The following is a 21,436-nucleotide window of genomic DNA, read 5'->3' on the forward strand; positions in this document are numbered from 1 at the left end:
AACACTGGGATGTTATCCTTCAGGCAGTGATGGAGATGGAGAATCTAAAACTGGTTTGTAAAGGACAAAGGGTCCTTGAAGACGGGAGGGTTAAATTTATTGTGCAAAGTGTCTGATGTTGCATTTATATTATAGAAATCAGATTTTGGGGGGGTTGTATATTTGATTAATACATGTGTCATCTCGGCATTGGAGAAAATAAGTTGAAAACTGATATTGAATTTTCTAAGAAAGGATTAACTGGCCTTTCTTGAAATCCTACAAGAGCACCAAGACTAAGGTGTATGTCCTGAGAGTTAAGATGATGGACCACTTAGGGAGAGGGCCTTGGTACTATTATTAGTGACACAGATGTGAAGGGCAAATGGCTTTGGTGACTGGAATGTAGGTCCAACTTTCTACTAGGGTAGTGTTATGGAATGGTGCAGGCTGGTAGACTAGAGGGTGATTGCTTCAGATCAAAAAGCAATCACTTGGGAAGCAGCTGAATTTGGAAGGTAAGAGCAGAGGAATTTTCTTCAAAGCCTGGTAGTAGCACACTGCTACCAAATTCTACTACTAAAGAGCTCAGTGAGGCTGCTGTAGTCAGCATGGACTGTGGCTTAAAGTGGGGAACTGACCTCTACTGAACTGGGTTAAACATGTTGGCCAAAATTCTGCTTCCAGAAATAAAAGTATACAGCTTGAAGTTAAAAAGCAAGAATGTTAAAAGAGTTACCCAGAAAATGACATATATTCTCTAAAAATTATATCAGGTATGCAATAAAAACATTTGAGTTCCTGAGACAAAGGAAGGGAAAACAGTGTAATACTGAAATTTGAGGCTGGGTTAACAGGTGCATCATACCGAAGATATGGCTGGGAGAGGAGGTAAGGAGGGGCCCAGGAGAGCACATACAACATCAGGAAATAGGTTTAAGATGGGTTTATAACAACCACAACCAGGGCAGCAGACCCCTGAGGACAGAGGTCTGGACATAAGTACTTCCGTCTTAATGTGCATGTTTGGGTGGGGAGGCAGGCATGAGGATGCTGACAAGGGAAGAGTGCGTATGCTTCCATCTGCTCTGCAGCTCCCTCAACAAAGACCTCAGTGATGGATATTTTTAGGGCCAATGTTAGGTACAATGTGATTTCAAAGGCTCACCAGTCTCCCACCCTCCTACTTCTTTCTGGGCAGAAGCTGTTTAAAACACCTTTAATAGGAGATCACCGCCTTAAGGGATCAGGTCTTATTCACTTTTTAATCTCCCACAGAAGTTAGCTTAATACCTTAAAGAGAGTAGATGGTCAATAAACATTAGTTCAGAGAATGAATGAAAAAACGAAGGAATGATGAGCAATTTCAAAATTAAACATGAAGACTTTTAAATACAAAACAATATGTACAAGGTGGTGCAGTGACTAAAACCTTTTTATACTAAAACTTAATTAAGCAACAAATATAAAATGTTTGAAAGCAGAGTCCCATTTCTGTAGAGAGGATTTTAAACACAGACAATATAAGCACTAGGTCTCATATAAAATTGGGAAGGGGGTAGCAATAAGGCGAAGATTTGTGGACCCTGGGGTGACAGTAATCCAAAAATTAGAGCACCAAAACTTTTTCCTTTTTGGATAAGCAGTTGGTCAGAAAACAGATACCTACAGGAAGAGAAAGTTCTCCATTAAAAGGACAAAGGTACAAAATGAAAGGAATAAATTGCAAAAGACAGACTTCTTTGAGCAATCTTCTTAATGGGTGGCCTTATTTACAACAGTCTGTGCATAAAGTAAAGCTGCTCATAGGGGTTTGTCTGGTCCTGAGCAACGTGGCATAACTCACCTGACCACTGTTGCTTTGCACGATGCATACACAGCTATAAATATTTGTTAGACAAGTGGCATAGTTATAAAGAAATCTAAATCCCAATGTATTAATTAATTTAAATATCATTTTATATTCTGAGGACATCCAGGTGGGCTCTCAGGAGAACTAATGAATCAGAAGATAGAAAGTTATTTTTAATATTTGCAAACACTGAGAAAATATTTGTGTTTTGTTATTCTGTTTTCCACCTCATTTCAGTTTGTTATTGTTTCAAAGCAATCTCTTAGGGAAAAAAGGCATTATGCAAATTTAGCATCAAGTGATATTACATCACCTCATTAGGCAACATCCTGGTAGGTTTCAGGAGTTCTTTAAAACAAAACCCATTTCATTCTTTCCTTTTCCTTCCCAGGGGTAAATCTACTATCAGTCTTGGATTTAATGTATCTGGCTATAAATTAATTGTATTACTCTCTAGTCATTGTCATTATCTTTATAATATCATGTGGTAACTTTCCAGTGGCGTCCCATGCAAACACACGGCTTGCCTTTAGTATTTTCAGCGAGAGCACACAGCTAGATAAGGTCTATTCACCACAACGGTTTCTCTGTCTTGGTGGCATCTGTTACCACAAAAGTTTCCAGGGAGTGCGTGGTTTCATTTGTCCTAAGACTTTTTTTGCTGAGCAAGTATTTCTTCATTTTCACAGTCAATCCCAAACTGGAAGTCTAATATGAAGAAAATGATCAAAATATCTACAAAAGCTACTATGAAATAAAGTACTGTATCTGCATATTCCATTTAATCTCCATAGGGAGCCAAAATTCATGTTTCCTAGCAATGAGTGTAAACATCTCAATCGTTGTCATTTTCTCCCCTCTCAGAACTGAAAAAAAAAAAAAAAACCATTAAGGATTTAGTTATATGTAGGACACATCTTTAAGTCTACCCAATTTTCTTTTTCTTTGTCTCTCCTATTCTTTCAAAAGGAAATTCAGTTATCCGTGTGCAATAATACAGTTAGAAACATTTTTTCCGACAAAAAGACAGGATTGGAAAGGACTTAAGAAATCACCTCTGTTGTCTTAGGTTGTCAGCGTTGGGGTCTTGGGCGGCTTCCCTGAAGAGTTTTGAAAATAAGATTGGCCTCTGAGTTAAACTAAAATATAAACGTTTAAAGGATTGGAACAAAATTACTACGAGATTAAATGGCTCCCAAGCTAGCAAGACTCCACTGTAATCTGATTGCATATATTAGCAGAGCTTCGTAAAAAAGGACAGGGTCAGAAGGAAGCTGGAAAGATGGGCCAATATGGAGGCAAAAGGGTGGTGAGCAAGATGAACTTTATATCCAGCTACAGTCTAAGGAAGAGGGCTCCATGGTCCACAGACACTCTCTTCTCTCTAGCTCTCACATCACACTTCGCCCCTCCTGTTCTGGGTCCACGCTCGGGAAGCAGGCGTCTGATTCCAACTTGGCTCCTCGCATGGTAACCCTCCGGGGGATGGGGGAGGTTTGGCGGGTTAGACAACACAGGTGTCCAGTCCCTCCAGCACTACATTTTTCATTACAAATTGATCCACTGGCATCCTGGTTTACAATTTGGCTCTCCACATACCTTGCCAGCACAGAATGTGCCAGCCAGTCCATCCTATCCCATCAGCAGTCACTCTTCTCATTGTAAATTAATGGAACAGTATTCTGATTGCAGATCTCAATCTCAGAGGCTCTGATTATATTTGAGAGCAAACTAGAGTACACTGATAAATCAAGTTCTCTCACAAGAATCTGACTTTGAATCGTAGAAAACTCATTAAGGTCATGTCAGATATCTTGAGAGACAGCCTTCAAGACCTCTCCATATGATCTAATTTCAACTCCCAGAATTTGATGCAGCAAGCTAAGCTGCTGCTTCTTTCTGAAACTTCTATGCATAGGCAAGCATTTCATCTATACTATCCTAAGAAGTTGCTTCAGATAAAATCTCTGCTAAATCCTTTCTAATATAAGTGAAACCCAGTTTCTTTGTTTTTCTACTTTCTCATTAAAAATGAAATTTCCCCGGCAGTTCAACATTATTTTTATTTTCTCAAGGACTTCTTTTTCATAGATCTTCCTCCTACATATATAACTCCAATTATACTTCTCCTCCTCAGGTCATTTATGCTTGCTTTATTTCTCTGAACCATATGCCTACACATATTTTATACATTTTGCCTGAACTGCATTGCCCCAATCTTGAGGTGATACTCAAGACAGGATAGCAGTGATTCTGACTGGTAGTAGAAAAACTGATTAAAAAATTGGGGGTTATATATTTTCACACTATGCTTATGCCAGATGCTTTTTAAATTTATATCTGGTCTATGTTACTTTAGACATTTATTTCTCATATTTGACCAAAGCCTACCCCTCCCCACTGAATCTATCTCTGTTCTTGGTAAAACACTCTGGCTTCAGCTATATGATATTGAGTTACATTTAGTTTTAATTTTTTCCACCTGTCATTTTTAATCTTAAATTCATTTATAGCTATCAATTTAGTAAATTACAGCCAACTTTTAGTTATCTCTAACCTGATTATTTTCCCCACGAATGCCATTTTTAGCTTTAACAGCAGACACCTATTCTATATAAGTAATTTGTTTTGTTTGCATTTCAAATAAGCTCTGTGTATTATTATTTTCAAGAAGTCTGTGCCATATAGTATGGAAGCCTATCAGAACTAACCAGTTTCTCATTTCAGAGACAGTTCAATGGAAGAATTTAGCTTGACTAGGTTATTTTTGGAACCATGGAGGTTTTGTGTGTGTGTGTGTAGTATTTATGTATTTAAAAGACATATAGATACATTATTACAGAAGCATATGCACTGGTACATACCTCAGTGGATGAATATATATATATATATATATATATACACATGTATATATATAGTTATGGTGGGTGCTTTGCTTAATCTGAAAAATATTTATTTCAGGATTGGAAAGAAAAGGAATAATAAATTGTCTAGGGACAGAAGGAGAAAGAAGTCATCACCATTGAGTATATTGTAACTTCAGTATCATGTTTAGAGTACATTTTTAGATATTGGTTATTCCTATCTAAAAGATTATGGTAAAGCAATCTAAAGCCAAATATTAATTTTAAAATTATCTACTATATTCATTCATTTTTTTATACATCTTTATTGGAGTATAATTGCTTTATAATGGTGTGTTAGTTTCTGCCGTATAACAAAGTGAATCAGCTATACGTATACGTGTATCCCCATATCCCCTCCCTCTTGAGCCTCCCTCCTACCCTCCCTATCCTACCCCGCTGGGTCGTCAAAAAGCTGATATTGTATGTGTGTGTAGTGATTCCCAAATTCAAACCCTCTGTGACAGTCTATGAGACCTACGTGCAATGACTACTCATTCGGGAAGAACACATTTCCTCTCTGCTCAGCATTATTTCATTAATACTTCCATTTTTACATGAAAACCTTATAAATTATTCTATCAGTTCTCTTTCTGCAAATCCATGACTGGTTAATAGAGCTGAAACATCTATCTGCCTATGGTATGTACAAAGCTTCATTTTGTAGACTTGAGTACCTCATAATATCAGTCCTCCTGACTTTGTTGCTCTGATCACCTTACCATTTTGTTCTGACATGAAACAAAATAAAAACTTTCGGTTTCTAGAGACCTTTACATGGCTGCCTCCTAAGAAGAAAGATTCATTGATCTTAACATTTGGGCTAACAAGATTAATATGAGTTTATAAAAATTACGAGATACTAAATATAATCAACAGTCCGGCAGGACATAACAAGGAGTGGGCTGTTTGTTCTACTTATTTTCTTTTGTTCTCTCTGGCCTCACCCTCCTGCCCTGCCCCCCACCCCCTCATACTCAGTCCCCTCTGGAACTACCTCCTCTGGTCCTCTCTCCCTCCCACTTACAAGACTGAACTGAGGGTTATTTCATTCTTTTGACAGAAAACAATTCCTTACCCTAAGAGAACGAATCTCTATGTCTCTGCTGGTTGACTTCCTGTCCATGTCAGTGTCCTAGGGCCCACCCCTCAGTCCCTGCCCACCCACTGGTTGACCTGGCCATCCCTGTCCTTCCCCGTTCTAATAGGGTCTCTGAACAATCTGTCAACAGCAAATTAATAAGATAAGAATGCAACGTCGGGTAGATCATGAGTGTTAGGCTTAGTGATGTGAGTTTCTTCTGTAAAGATTAAAAAAAAAAAAAGTCAACATATTGTTTTCATATCTTATGTCTGAAAAAACGTGGATAACTTTTTGCAACATTTTTGTATTTCATCAATATAAAATTCACCTGTTCTATTTGAAATACCTGGATATTAAAAACATGAAAGTCGTGCTCTACAGAAAGAGAGGCCTGATTTTATTTCTTTCATATAAAATGTTTTCCAATACGGTTCCAAACAAATTGTCACCTAAACCATATTTCTGAATATAATTCCCAGGTCCAAATCAGGGATATTGAAAGTAAAAAGGTAGGATTTCAAAATGAAGGTTTTGCAGCTCTTATAAATGTATCTTTTACCCTACTGCTTAATAAAAATGCTTCAGCCTTCAACTTTAATTATGCTGAAAGCACACAGTAATTCTGCAATCTAGAAAAAATTAAAAATTTTGTAATCGATTAGCTTATCTGAGGCCCAATTTATTTTATTTTATTTTATTTTAATTTTATTTCCCAATCTCCCAATTCATCCCACCCCCCACCCCCCAATTTCCCCCCTTGGTATCCATACATTTGTTCTCTACATCTGTGTTTCTATTTCTACTTTGCAAACTGGTTCATCTGTACCATTTTTCTAGATTCCACAAAAATGTATTAATATGTGATATTTATTTTTCTCTTTCTGACTTACTTCACTCTGTACAGTCTCTAGGTTGACCCATGTCTCCACAAATGACCCAATTTCGTTCCAATTATGGCTGAGTAGTATTCCATTGTATATATGTACCACATCTTCTTTATCCATTCGTCTGTCGATGGACATTTAGTCTGCTTCCATGAACTACCTATTGTAAACAGTGCTGCAATGAACATTGGGGTGCATGTGTCTTTTTGAATTATGGTTTTCTCTGGGTATATGCCCAGTAGTGGGACTGTTGGGTCATATGGTAATTCTATTTTTAGTGTTTTAAGGACCCTCCATACCATTCTCCATAGTGGATGTGTCAATTTACATTCCCGCCAACAGTGCAAGAGGATGCCCTTTTCTCCACACCCTCTCCAGCATTTATTGTTTGTAGATTTTCTGATGATGCCCATTCTAACCAGTGTGAGGTGATACCTCATTGTAGTTTTGATTTCCATTTCTCTCATGATTAGTGATGTTGAGCAGCTTTTCATGTGCTTCTTGGCCATCTGTATGTCTTCTTTGGAGAAATGTCTATGTAGGACTCCTGCCCATGTTTTGATGGGGTTGTTTGCTTTTTGATATTGAGCTTCAAGAGCTGAGTATATATTTTGGAGATTAATCCTTTGTCCGTTGATTCGTTTGCAAATATTTTCTCCCACTCTGAGGGTTGTCTTTTCGTCTTGTTTATAGTTTCCTTTGGTGTGCAAAAGTTTTTAAGTTTCATTAGGTCCCATTTGTTTATTTTTGTTTTTATTTCCATTACTTTAGGAGGTGGGTCAAAAAGATCTTGCTGTGATTTATATCAAAGAGTGTTCTTCCTATGTTTTCCTCTAAGAGTTTTACAGTGTCCGGCCTTACATTTACATCTTTAATCCATTTGGAGTTTACTTCTGTGTATGGTGTTAGGGAGTTTTCTAATTTCATTCTTTTACATGTAGCTGTCCAATTTTCCCAGCATCACTTACTGAAGACACTGTTTTCTCTCCATTGTATATCCTTGCCTCCTTTGTCATAGATTAATTGACCATAGGTGTGTGGGTTTACCTCTGGGCTTTCTATCCTGTTCCATTGATCTATATTTCTGCTTTTGTGCCAGTACCGTATTGTCTTGATTACTGTAGTTTTGTACTATAGTCTGAAGTCAGGGAGTCTGATTCCTCTACCTCTGTTTTTTTGTTGTCGAGATTGCTTTGGTTATTTGGTGTCTTTTGTGTCTCCAAACAAATTTTAAGATTTTTTGTACTAGTTCTATAAAAAATACCATTGGGGGCTTCCCTGGTGGCGCAGTGGTTGAGAGTCCGCCTGCCGATGCAGGGGCCATGGGTTCGTGCCCCGGTCTGGGAAGATCCCACATGCTGCGGAGCGGCTGGGCCCATGAGCATTGGCCACTGAGCCTGCACGTCCGGAGCCTGTGCTCCGCAACGGGAGAGGCCACAACAGTGAGAGGCCCATGTACGGCAAAAAAAAAAAAAAAAAAGCCATTGGTAATTTGATAGGGATTGCATTGCATCTGTAGATTGCTTTGGGTAGTATAGTCATTTTCACAATATTGATTCTGCCAATCCAAGAACATGGTATATCTTTCCATCTGTTTGTGTCATCTTTGATTTCTTTCATCAGTGTCTTATAGTTTTCTAAGTCCAAGTCTTTTACCTCCTCAGGTAGCTTTATTCCTAGGTATTTTTCTCTTTTTGTTGCAGTGGTGAATGGGATTGTTTCCTTAATTTCTCTTTCTGATCTTTCGTCGTTAGTGTATAGGAATGCAAGAGATTTCTGTGCATTAATTTTGTAACCTGCTATGTTACCAAATTCATTGTTACTCCCTCTGCAATTTTTTGGAAGAGTTTGTGAAGGATGGGTGTTAGGTCTTCTGTAAATGTTTGAGAGAATTCACCTGTGAAGCTATCTGGTCCTGGACTTCTGTTTGTTGGAAGATTTTTTTTTTTTTTTTTTTTTTGCGATACGCAGGCCTATCACTGCTGTGCCCTCTCCCATTCTGGAGCACAGGCCCTGGATGCACAGGCTCAGTGGCCATGGCTCACGGGCCCAGCCGCTCCGTGGCATGTGGGATCTTCCCGGACCAGGACACGAACCCGCGTCCCCTGCATCAGCAGGTAGACTGTCAACCACTGCGCCACCAGGGAAGCCCTGTTGGAAGATTTTTAATCACAGTTTCAATTTCAAAGCTTGTGATTGGTCTGTTCATATTTTCTATTTCTTCCTGGTTCAGCCTTGGAGGGTTATACCTAAGAATTTGTCCATTTCTTACAGATTGTCCATTTTATTGGCATTGAGTTGCTTGTAGTAGTCTCTTAGGATGCTTTGTATTTCTGTGGTGTCTGTTGTAACTTCTCCTTTTTCATTTCGAATTGTATTGATTTGAGTCCTCTCCCTCTTTTTCTTGATGAGTCTGGCTAAAGGTTTATCAATTTTGTTTATCTTCTCAAAGAACCAGCTTTTAGTTTTATTGATCTTTGCTATTGTTTTCTTTGTTTCTATTTCACATATTTCTGCTCTGATCCTTATGGTTTCTTTCCTTCTACTAACTTTGGGGTTTTTTTTGTTTTTCTTTCTCTAGTTCCTTTAGGTGTAAGGTTAGATTGTTTATTTGAAATTTTTCTTGTTTTCTGAGGTAGGAATGTATTGCTATAAACTCCCCTCTTAGAACTGCTTTTGCTGCATCCCATAGGTTTTGGCTCATCATGTTTTCGTTGTCATTTGTGCCTAGGTATTTTTTAACTTCCTCCTTGATTTCTTCAGTGATCTCTTAGTCATTTAGTAGTGTATTGTTTAGCCTCCATGTGTTTGTGTTTTTTACTTTTTTTTTCCTGTAATTTATTTCTAATCTCATAGCTAATTTATTTCTAATCTCTAATCTCATAGAAGTATTTCTAATCTCGTTATGGTCATAAAGGTGCTTGATATGATTTCAATTTTCTTAAATTTACCAAGGCCTGATTTGTGACCCAAGATGTGATCTATCCTGGAGAATGTTCCATGTGCACTTGAGAAGAAAGTGTAATCTGCTGTTTTCAGATGGAATGTCCTATAAATATCAATTAAATCTATCTGGTCTATTGTGTCATTTAAAGCCTGTGTTTCCTTATTGATTTTCTGTCTTCATGATCTGTCCATTGGTGTAAGTGAGGTGTTAAAGTCCCCTACTATTATTGTGCTACTTCCATTTCCCCTTTAATAGCTGTTAGCCTTTGCCTTATGTATTGAGGTGCTCCTATGTTGGGTGCATATATATTTATAATTGTTATATCATCTTGGATTGAGCCCTTGATCATTATGTAGTGTCCTTCCTTGTCTCTTATAACATTCTTGATTTTAAAGTCTATTGTATCTGATATGAGCATTGCTACTCCAGCTTTCTTTTGATTTCCATTTGCATTCAATATGTTTTTCCATCCCCTCACTTTCAGTCCGTATGTGTCCCTAGGTCTGAAGTGGGTCTCTTGTAGACAGCATATAGATGGGTCTTGTTTTTGTAACCATTCAGCCAGTCTGTGTCTTTTGGTTGGAGCATTTAATCCATTCCCATTTAAGGTAATTATTGGCATGTATGTTCCTATTACCATTTTCTTAATTGCTCTGGGTTTGTTTTTGTAGGTCCTTTTCTTCTCTTGTGCTTCCCACTTAGAGAAGTTCCTTGAGCATTTACTGTAGAGCTGCTTTAGTGGTGCTGAATTCTCTTAGCTTTTGCTTGTCTGTAAAGCTTTTGATTTCTCCATTGAATCTGAATGAGATCCTTGCTGGGAAGAGTAATCTTGGTTGTAGGTTCTTCCCTTTCATTACTTTAAATATATTGTACCACTCTCTTCTGGCTTGCAGAATTTCTGCTGAGAAATCAGCTGTTAACCTTATGGGAGTTCCCTTGTATGTTATTTGTTGTTTTTCTCTTGTTGCTCTTAATAATTTTTCTTTGTCTTTAATTTTTGTCAGTTTGATTACTATGTATCTTGGCATGTTTCTCCTTGAGTTTATCCTACCTGGGACACTCTGCCCTTCCTGGACTTGGGTGGCTATCTCCTTTCCCACGTGAGGGAAGTTTTCGACTATAATCTCTTCAAATATTTTCTCGGGTCCTTCTCTTTCTCTTCTACTCCTTCTGGGACCCCTATAATGTGAATGCTGGTGTGTTTAACGTTGTCCCAGAGGTCTCTTAGGCAGTCATTATTTCTTTTCATTTATTCTGTTCCATGGCAGTGATTTCCACCATTCTGTCTTCCAGGTCACTTATCTGTTCTTCTGCCTCGGTTTTTCTGCTATTGATTCCTTCTAGTGTATTTTTCATTTCAGTTATTGTATTGTTCATCTCTGTTTGTTCTTTAATTCTTCTAGGTGTTTGTTCTTTAATTTTTCTAGGTCTTTGTTAAACATTTCTTTCATCTTCTCGATCTTTGCCTCCATTCTTTTTCCAAGGTCCTAGATCATCTTCACTAACATTATTCTGAATTCTTTTCCTGGAAGGTTGCCTATCTCCACTTCATTTACTTGTTTTTCTGGGGTTTTATCTTCTTCCTTCATCTGGGACATAGCCCTCTGCCTTTTCCTTTTGTCTCTCTTTCTGTGATCGTGGTTTTCGTTCTGCAGCCTGCAGGATTGTAGTTCTTCTTGCTTCTGCTGTCTGCCCTCTGGTGGATGAGGCTATCTAAGAGGCTCGTGTAAGCTTCCTGATGGGACGGACTGGTGGTGGGTAGACATGGGTGTTGCTCTGGTGGGCAGAGCTCAGTAAAACTTTAATCTGCTTGTCTGCTGATGGGTGGGGCTGGGTTCCCTCCCTGTTGGTTGTTTGGCCTGAGGTGACCCAGCACTGGAGCCTACAGGTTCTTTGGTGGAGCTAATGGCGGACTCTGGGAGCAATCTCATCAAATGAGTACTTCCCAGAACTTCTGCTATCAGTCCTTGTCCCCTCGGTGAGCCACTGCCACCCTCTGCCTCTGCAGGAGACCCTCAAAAACTAGCAGGTAGGTCTGTTTCAGTGTCCTGTGAGGTCACTGATCCTTCCTCCTCAGGGGCCTGGTGTGCACACTACTTTGTGTGTGCCCTCCAAGCCTGGAGTCTCTGTTTCCCCCCAGTCCTGTTGAAGTCCTGCAATCAAATCCTGCTGGCCTTCAAAGTTCGATTCTCTGGGGATCCCTCCTCTTGTTGCCAGACCCCCAAGTTGGGAAGCCTGACATGGGGCTCAGAATCTTCACTCCAGTGGGGGGACTCTTGTGGTATAATTGTTCTCCAGTTTGTAATTCGCCCACCCAGTGGTTATGGGATTTGATTTTATTGTGATTGCGCCCCTCCTACCATCTCACTGTGGCTTCTCTTTTGTCTTTGGATGTGGGGTATCTTTTTTGGTGAGTTCCAGTGTCTTTCTGTTGACGACTGTTCAGCAGCTAGCTGTGGTTCTGGTGCTCTCGCAGGAGGGAGTGAGCGCATGTCCTTCTACTCCGCCATCTTCAATACATAATCTCCCCATTTTATTTTTACCTTTCCTTCTCTCTCTCTCTCCCTCTTTTTCCTTTTCTCTTCCTTTCCTTCTCTCTCTCTCTCCCATCTTTCTGCCTCTCCCCTACCACTTCTTTCCTCCCCTTCCTCCTTTTTATTTTTTTTAAATATTTTGTTAGAAAATACAGGAGTTCTAGAGGCACATAAGCCTAGAGTTTAATCTTGGTTTGGACGCTTATCACAATATTTACCGTTTTTCCTGTGGTGAGTTAATTAACCCCTCTGAAGTTGTTTCTTCAGTTATGAAATGGAAACTGTGATATATAACCTGCAAAGTTTTGGAGGTGGACTGAATGAGCCAATATATGTAAATGCCCATGGTAAATGTTTAATACTAATGCCATTTCCCCTCCATTTATATCATCACCTAATTTGGAGATAATTATTTTTAAGTATTATTTATCCAACTATATAGGTAACAATATATTAAGCCTAAACTCCAGATCCAATACCAAGAGAAAGAAAGAGTCATCATTTCTTCAAGAGAATTTAAAATATGAGGTGAAGGTCAAAGTGGCTGTGGCATTCCTAGTAAACTATCACTCTGCAACATTATTCACTGTCATAAAAACTACCAGTTGCTGGTTGTGGCAAATAGTAAGCAAACACAACAGGGTAATTAGAACCCAGCTGCTATTTGGGTGACTTAGTATTTTAGAGAAGTTTTGTCACTCCCTGATGGGAAAATAACAACCTACCAAACATACAGTCTTCAAAATAAAATGTACCTATTATTTCATCCATATGCAATTCTACGTAGAAATGCATAAAGATGAGTTCTTTTAACTTTGTTTCTTTGAACTTCTTTAACATTTCCTTTACTTTGCATGGCAATGGGATTTGATTCAATTATGAGTAAACAACAACAAAACTGCAAAATAATGTTGATGGGGTGACAGAAATATTTTGCAGCTTTTCTAAGGTTATGGATATAGAGTGTTCTTATTTGGATCTATGGAAATGCTTGACTCTAGGCAGAACTCTGAGTGGACAATGAGTTAATAATGCCATATCCCTGGTGGACATATGCCAATTTGGTTAAAATGTGAAATAGAGGCGTCTACAGGTTTTTTCTGAAGCAAGACAGAGAACAGGAAAATCTTTTCTTTGACTTATCTTCCTGACTAAAGTTGATCTACTTGATTCATTCAAATTGTCATTGCTGTAACCATATAAAATGATATTTCATTTGGCAACTTGACACCAGGCTCAAATGTGCCCTCATCAGAAATGGAGAGATATGAGAATAAAATATCCCTCAACACCTCTAACATGTTGGTCTCACCTGTCTGATTCCATAGAGAGGTACACGTTGCACAAATGAGGGAATAAATCACTGCTACTCTAGAATTTCTCAGTTGTCCATTTAAAAAATAATGTTTACTGGTCAATTTTATGTATCAACTTAGCTAGGCTTAGGTGCCCAGTCATTAAACCAAACACTAGCCTAGGTGTTGCCATGTAGGTATTTTATAGATATCATTAAAGTCTATTATCAATTGACTTTAAGTAAGAGTGGTTATGCCAGATAATCTGGATGGGCTGATTCTATCAGTTGAAAGGACTTAGAGTAAATCTGAGGCAAATGTTATTTAAAAAGTATTATCTTTGCCTTCCTTGTATTCTCATAGCATCCAGCAGAGTATTTTGTATTCAATAAATGTTGCTGAATAAATAACTGAGCAATTTCTCAATAATACTCTAGATATTTCCAAGATATTTTTATAGTAAAACTCTCTTTTCTTTCAATATTCTATTTAAGGTATTTTGAATGGAGCTGGAGGAATCAGGCTTGCTGACTTCAGACAATACTACAAAGCTACAGTATACCACTGACACAAAAAATACATATAGATCAATGGAATAGGATAGAAAGCCCAGAAATAAACCCAAGCGCCTATGGTCAGTTAATCTACGACAAAGGAGGCAAGGATATACAATGGAGAAAAGACAATCTCTTTAACAAGTGGTGCTAGGAAAATGGGACAGCTACATGTAAAAGATTGAAATTAGAACATTCTCTAACACCATATACAAAAATAAACACAAAATGGATTACAGACCTAAATGTAAGACTGGATACTATAAAACTCCTAGAGGAAAACGTAGGCAGAACACTCTTTGACATGAATCACAGCAATATTTTTTTGGATCCGTCTCCTAGAGTGATGGGAATAAAAACAAAAATAAACAAATAAGACCTAATTAAACTCAAAAGCTTTTGCACAGCAAAGGAAACCAGAAACAAAATGAAATGACAACCTACGGAATGGGAGAAAATATTTGCTAACAATACTACCGACAAGGGATAAATTTCCAAAATATACAAACAGCTCATACAGATTAATATCAAAAAAACGAACAACCCAATCAAAAAATGAGCAGAAGACCTAATTAGACATTTCTCCAAAGAAGACATACAGATGGCCAACAGGCACATGAAAGGATGCTCAACATCACTAATTATTAGAGAAATGCAAATCAGAACTACAATGAGGTATCACCTCACACCAGTCAGAATGGCCATGATTAAAAAGTCTACAAATAATAAATGCTGGAGAAGACATGGAGAGAAAGGAACCCTCCTACATTGTTGCTGGGAATGTAAACTGGTGCAGCAACTATGAACAGTATCCATACTGTTCCTTAAAAAACCAAAAAGAGAGTTACCATATGATCCTGCAATCCCATTCCTGGGCATATATCCAGAGAAAACTCTAATTAAAAAAGATACATCGAGCTTCTCTGGTGGTGCAGTGGTTGACAGTCCTCCTGCCGATGCAGGGGACATGGGTTCGTGCCCCGGTCCGGGAAGATCCCACATGCCTCGGAGCGGCCATGGCCGCTGAGCCTGCACGTCCAGAGCCTGTGCTCCGCAACGGGAGAGGCCACAGCAGTGAGAGGCCCGTGTACCACAAAAAAAAAAAAAAAAGATACATGCACCCCAAAGCATCACTATTTACAATAGCCAAGGCACGGAAGCAACCTAAGTGTGCATCAACAAATGAATGAATAAAGAGGATGTGGTACATACACACAATGGAAAATTATTCAGCCATAAAAAACAACGAAATAATGCCATGTGCAGCAACATGGATGGACCTAGAGATTATCATATTAATTAAGGTAAGTCAGATAGAGAAAGACAAATATCATGATATCACTTATATGTACAATCTTAAAAAATGATATAAATGAACTTATTTACAAAACAGAAATAGACTCACAGACATAGAAAACAAACTTATGGTTACCAAAAGGGATAGTGTGGGGGGTGGAAAAGGTAAATTAGGAGTTTGGGATTAACAGAGACACAGTACTATATATAAAATAGATAACCAACAAGGACCTACTGTAGAGCACAGGGAACTATATTCAATATCTTATAATAACCTATAATGGAAAAGAATCTGAAGAAGAATATATATATATGAATTAATATATATATAAGTATATATAACTGACTCACTTTGCTGTAAAACTGAAACTAATACACTGTACATTAACTATACTTCAATTAAAAATGATTAATAAAAACATAATTTATCAAATCTGACAAAGTAGGTTTATCCTCACTTTATGATGTCATTAAAATGTATAATTACAAAGTTTATGTACAACCAAAAAAGTTTGATTGTTGAGAGACAAAGAGACAATTTTCAAATTCTACAGAGTGATATAGGATTACTTCAAAGTTCTCATTTATTTCTATTTTAGTCATTAAAAAATGAAGCTACACACACATAGGCACTCACAAAATAAAACGGCAGCATTAAAAACAATCTTTACCATGCTATAGAAGGTCAATGTCCTTCAAAGTCTCACCTTAAAGCTCAAAATGTTGGCAACTTGAAATGAGTACTTTTAGTAGAAGTCAGACAAGCTATCCTCAATAAATCTGACCTTAAGATTAATTTATTAATCAAAATATTGGATTTGACCCAAGGCCACTTGACAAAGAGTATTTCTAATCATAGACAGAAAAAGTAAATGCCAGGAGGGAAAATGTTCTTTCATGGCGGTTGAAGAGATAGGGTGGGTACAGATACTGCTGGGCTTAGTTCTACCCTCACTTCGGTGGCAGCACACTGACCTCTCTACATGTTCACACTTTCTTAATGTGTCAGAAAAAAAGGTTTATAGTAGGACAGATTTGCATTTGAACCCCAGCTTGCCCGCTTCCAGCTGTAGTGATGTTCAGTGAGTTTATTCACCTCTTTGAGCCCTGTGTTTGCAAAATGGAGATAAAGAATCTACTTTGCGTAACTTTGACAATTAAACGAGATAAAATGTCAAGGATGGTATTATTGGTCAATAGAATTTAATGGAAATCTCTACCTTTTTCTCAGAGCAGGTGTTCATTCTTTGCCAAGGCAAATTCCATACTCTTTTTTCTCTCGTGGGACTTCTTATGTTCCTTATCTGTCTTATACTTTTAGCTTCATCCTCTTCACTGCCTCCTACATTTATAAACTTACTCATAACTCCCTCATCCTTAAAATCCCCAAACCCTCACTTGGGCTCTGCCTTCTGGTTAAGCAGCAATTCTCTATATAGCCATCCCTTTACCACGGAACTTTTTGAAAACCTTCACTTGTTTCCTTTTGCCATTCATTCTTCAGTGGCTCCACCCAGCAGACCCCACAGACATGAAACTCCAGTGGCCTCGCAACAGCCAAAGCCAGGGGCTGACTTCCTTCTTTGATGTCTCACCACTGACCACATCTCAGTTTTCCTGTTTTTGTTTTTTACCTGTTGATTGTTAAACACACATTTCCCTTAGCTTCCCCATTATAAGGCTTTTCTAATTTGATTCTCTTCCTACTGCTCTGATCATTACTTTTGAGTCCCTTTAGTTAGCAGCATCCACTCCTGAAATTACTTTTTCAAGTTCGTATTTTCTTTCCTTCTGTTCTTTTCTTGCACCTCCCATGACCTCTTTGAGTCATCCTGTGAAGGCTTTACAACTGTTCATAGTCATCCATTTTACCTTTACCCCTGGGTACATGGGAAGACTGCATTTTCCCTTCCCCTAAAGTTACTCTACATATACGCAATCACAGATCCTGTTCATTCTACTATCTAAACTTAAAACCGGGTTTCCTCCTAATTCCCAGTGAACATACAGGTCATCCAGTCTCCTCTGCACTCCTGTGACATTGTACCAGATGGTCCATCATACAAACTCTGCCCTTCCTGGATTCTATCCTCCTCATCACAGCCAGAATACCCTTACTTACAACCACTTCCTTTGCCCTTGGAGTGAAACCCTTACCATCACGCAGAGACTCTGGACTGATCTCCTCAAGTCTGCTTTCCTCTCTCTCACCTTAAAGTTCTCTGCTGCAGCCACTCCGACCTCTCTCATTTCTTTCAAAGTCCTGTGTTCCTTGACCTGCATCTCAGAATTACTGCACATTATCACATCTCAAACTAGATGTCCCACTGCCATTTTTTTCTTAGTTAACTCAAATGAATCCTTCACACCTCAGCCTACATATCACAATTCCTGATACACAAGAAACAATACATACATATGGATTGATTATCTCATCCATTATTCCAGCTGAGACTTTGATCAACTCCTACCCACACTGCTGAAATAATCTCTACTCTCCCTGTGACCATTCTGTCCCTTTTAACTACAGGGTCCTCTATGAAGATGCCAGTTGCCTGGGTGTAGAATATTGCTAGATTTAATTTTCCGATTTTACCTTTTAGTTATTACTATCTTCATTGCTTGTCCCATTTAATTGTATCCTCCAATTTCATTACACTTATTTAACATAATAATTAAGTAGATAAATGATTAATCTTTTGATTAACATACTGACTAGTCACAATGAAACTCATTCACGGAAAATACCAGTCTTTAGTTGCAGTTGAGCAATGTTTTATCTATGTTGTTTCAAGAGTTAAACATCATAGTTTCTTATAATGCACACCACAAGCTGAAAATTCACTTTTTTGATAGCTTCACTGAAGTTTAGAATTTTTTTCTAAAAATAGGTTATAAGTTACAATGCCAGACTCACGTTTTCTTGTCTTTTGGATGCCACTAAATCATAGTTCAGTATCATTAAAGTATATTGAATCTTACACAGCTTACTTAACAGGTAAAAATTGTGAACATAACTCCTTTTCAATAGATACAAAATCTAATAGTAAACTACCCAAAAGGATGGATAATTTATACTGTTTCTTTCCAAAAAAGAAGCAATAAAACTATGACTTATGAGAACAAAACTACATGGCACAATGAAAAACACTGAGAACAAATGAAATCAACACTAAGTATAGTCAGAAAAATAGGAAACATATCAACTTTATATCTCTATAATTAAATATTTATATATGTAGGGAATAAATGCTTTAGAAGAAAATGCTTAATTAGAAAGTATAAAGTTTTATAAAATAAATACATGACAACAGTGCATCTAAAATACACAAATAAGCATTTAAAATCAGGCTAATAGGTCTTATCCAAATATAGAGAAATATTTTTGCCATTTAAAAGCATTAGGATTGTTGACTAAGTTTTGACTCAAGTGGGATCTAATATACTTTCTCCTGGTGTCTAATTTATCAAATTTAAGTTCTTGAGGTATTTATTCTCAGAAGTAGATTTCATTGTTTAAAGATTTCTGCCTTTCATTAAGTTCAGATATCAGTATATTTGCAGTTCTGGGGATATAAATATAAAACATGTTAACATCCTTGTGGTTTTGGATAGCTATTAATGGTTGTTGTTTTTTTTTCCGTTTGGGTAGAATTAATTTGTTTATTTTCAAATTGGATGAAATCAAATAACCTTGTCTTTGTTCTGTGTCTTTTGTAAAGTTGATTAAGGACAACTGAATTAATAGTTACATTGCAAGGATGGATATGACCATAAAGAATGGCAAAAGCATTACTTTAAAATTGATTCCGTTTAAAGATTCTGTAGTAATAAAAAGAAGTGATGGGACTTTCCTGGTGGCACAGCGGTTAAGAATCTGCCTGTCAATGCAGGGGACATGGGTTTGAACCCTGGTCTGGGAAGATCCCACGCACCGCAGAGCAACTAAGCCCGTGAGCCACAACTACTGAGCCCGTGTGCCACAACTACTGAAGCCCATGTGTCTAGAGCCCGTGCTCTGCAACAAGAGAAGCCACCGCAATGAGAAGCACGCTCACCGCAACCAAGAGTAGCCCCTGCTCACTGCAACTAGAGAAAGCCCACGCGCAGCAACGAAGATCCAACGCAGCCAAAGAAATGAATAAATAAATAAAATTTTTAAAAAGTGATAACATTGTAAGTCATATATTACTATCCTTGTTAAAGTTGTAAGAAACCATTAATGAGTAAATCTACATTTGTTAGCTAATGGTGTGGTACAACTAAAGATTTATCAAAATAAAAATGAGGTCCATATACATGTAAAATCAACTCTTTACCATAAGTATCATTAGCAACTATAGAGCCCCAAATGAACTCTTGAGGGTAAGGCTCTTAAAACAATAACATTTTAAGTACATAGCTATTACAAACCCATTTGATATTCATTTTACACTTGATCTTAGCCAAAAGGCCGAGAAGCGATTGATATTCATTTTAATTGCCATGACTATAATGAATATACTTTGTATTCAAACAGATGTCACAAGTACTACTACAGAAGTTCCAATATAATTCAGCCTTAGTTAAGAATGAGTAAATGGATATTTAAAATGGAACGTTACCAGGAAGGAGGGAAAAAACCAATTACAGAAAACATCAGCTCCTTAAAATAGCAAATTAAAGATTTGTATTAAATTGTATTCTTTCATACTTGGACACATACAGAATACAGTAATACAGGAAAACTTGCTATATCAACCACTCCTTTTCCTTGCCTCAGCTGTCTACAGATTAATTAACCCTGAAAATAGAAATTGGGATATGAAAAATGACTAAGAAGAGAAGGCTGAAATTCACTTTACAGTGGTCTACGAAAAGGATTTTTAAAATACCACTATGCCAATTTATTTTAGCTGGAGGAACAGGTAGTTATGTATGCCATTTTATTTCAGTTGGTCAGACAAGTTCTAATATTCCCTTTAATCTTCTCCCACACAGAGGACTGATGCCTTAAAATCCAAGATGAGAGGCCTCATGCCATAAATTAAAGATGGTATTTTTCAATGTACGGTTCACTGAATGATGCATGGATGTTTGTTAAAAGCAAACATTCCTGTGCCCCAACCAAGTTCTCCCGAGTCAGAATCACGGAATCAGCATTGTGACGAGCAACCTGAAAATTCTGACGTACACACTTGTTTAAAAACAACTGACTGAAGGTTGAATGAGGTAATATTTAAAACAATATATTTGTCATTTCATTCCAGTCAGCAAACATTTATTAAGTCTGATCCTATGTGAGTAAAAATTTGATACATGGAGGGTGTCCCCAAAGGCAAGAAGCATATGATAACATGATTTTCAATGCACAGTTTAGTAAGTATAATAATAACCTGCAAATGTCTGCAAACACAAAGAAAATAGTGTGCTTACTGTACAGATTAACAATTCACTCTTGATTTCAATTTAGTAGTTCTTCCTCTGAAAAGGTGTCTGGAGGTTGAAGAGAAGTGTGTTTAGCTTATTATGAGAAAACGTAATGGAAGTATTTTTAAAAACAAATTTATCCTGTTTCCTGATGGTTTTGGATATCCTGGGTTTCCAAAAGGAGGGTAATAAGTGTGTGAGGCTTCTTGGTGGATGGGGGAAGGCACAGAGTATACCAATGAGGGAAGGGGAAGGAATGAACTACAAGACCAGAATCGCTAAAAGCAAATTGTTTCTCTTACCTCTAGCCTAATTCTCCTGGTGCCTGAACTGTAAGATAAACTTATTTGGAGGTTGCATTGTGTTTTTTAACCACGAGAGCAAAAATTCAAACAGTAAAAGTTGACTTTGGAGTTTAATAGAAGAATGGAAGAAAATAAAGAAAACAAAGCTGATGGAACCAAGTTATTTTTCTGGTCAGCAGTTTTCCCTCACACCATCCCCTCCAGGACTGGAGACTGATGGACTGGAATCTTTGGAGTGAACTTCCACAGGGAGCACTCACTCATGAAACTGAGGGCAGACAAGCTGACGGGGTTCACTAATTGTGCCTAGTGCTCCGGATTTTCTATAATCGTTGGTTGACTTTTCTTAGCACTGGAAACAGGATCCAGTAAAAATAAAATAAAAGGCTGAAAT

The 21,436-nt window shown here is 37.7% G+C and overlaps 1 protein-coding gene and 1 pseudogene across 2 annotated transcripts in view; both read right to left on the reverse strand.

The window, feature by feature from the left end:
• CNTNAP2 (contactin associated protein 2) overlaps positions 1-21,436 on the reverse strand; it is a 2,019,732-nt gene that overhangs the window by 655,299 nt on the left and 1,342,997 nt on the right. The gene's annotated exons all lie outside the window — the stretch shown is intronic.
• LOC117198089 (uncharacterized) lies at positions 19,630-19,793 on the reverse strand (annotated as a pseudogene).

Source organism: Orcinus orca, chromosome 9 (genome assembly GCF_937001465.1).
Source record: "Orcinus orca chromosome 9, mOrcOrc1.1, whole genome shotgun sequence".
Classification (NCBI taxonomy): Eukaryota; Metazoa; Chordata; class Mammalia; order Artiodactyla; family Delphinidae; genus Orcinus; species Orcinus orca.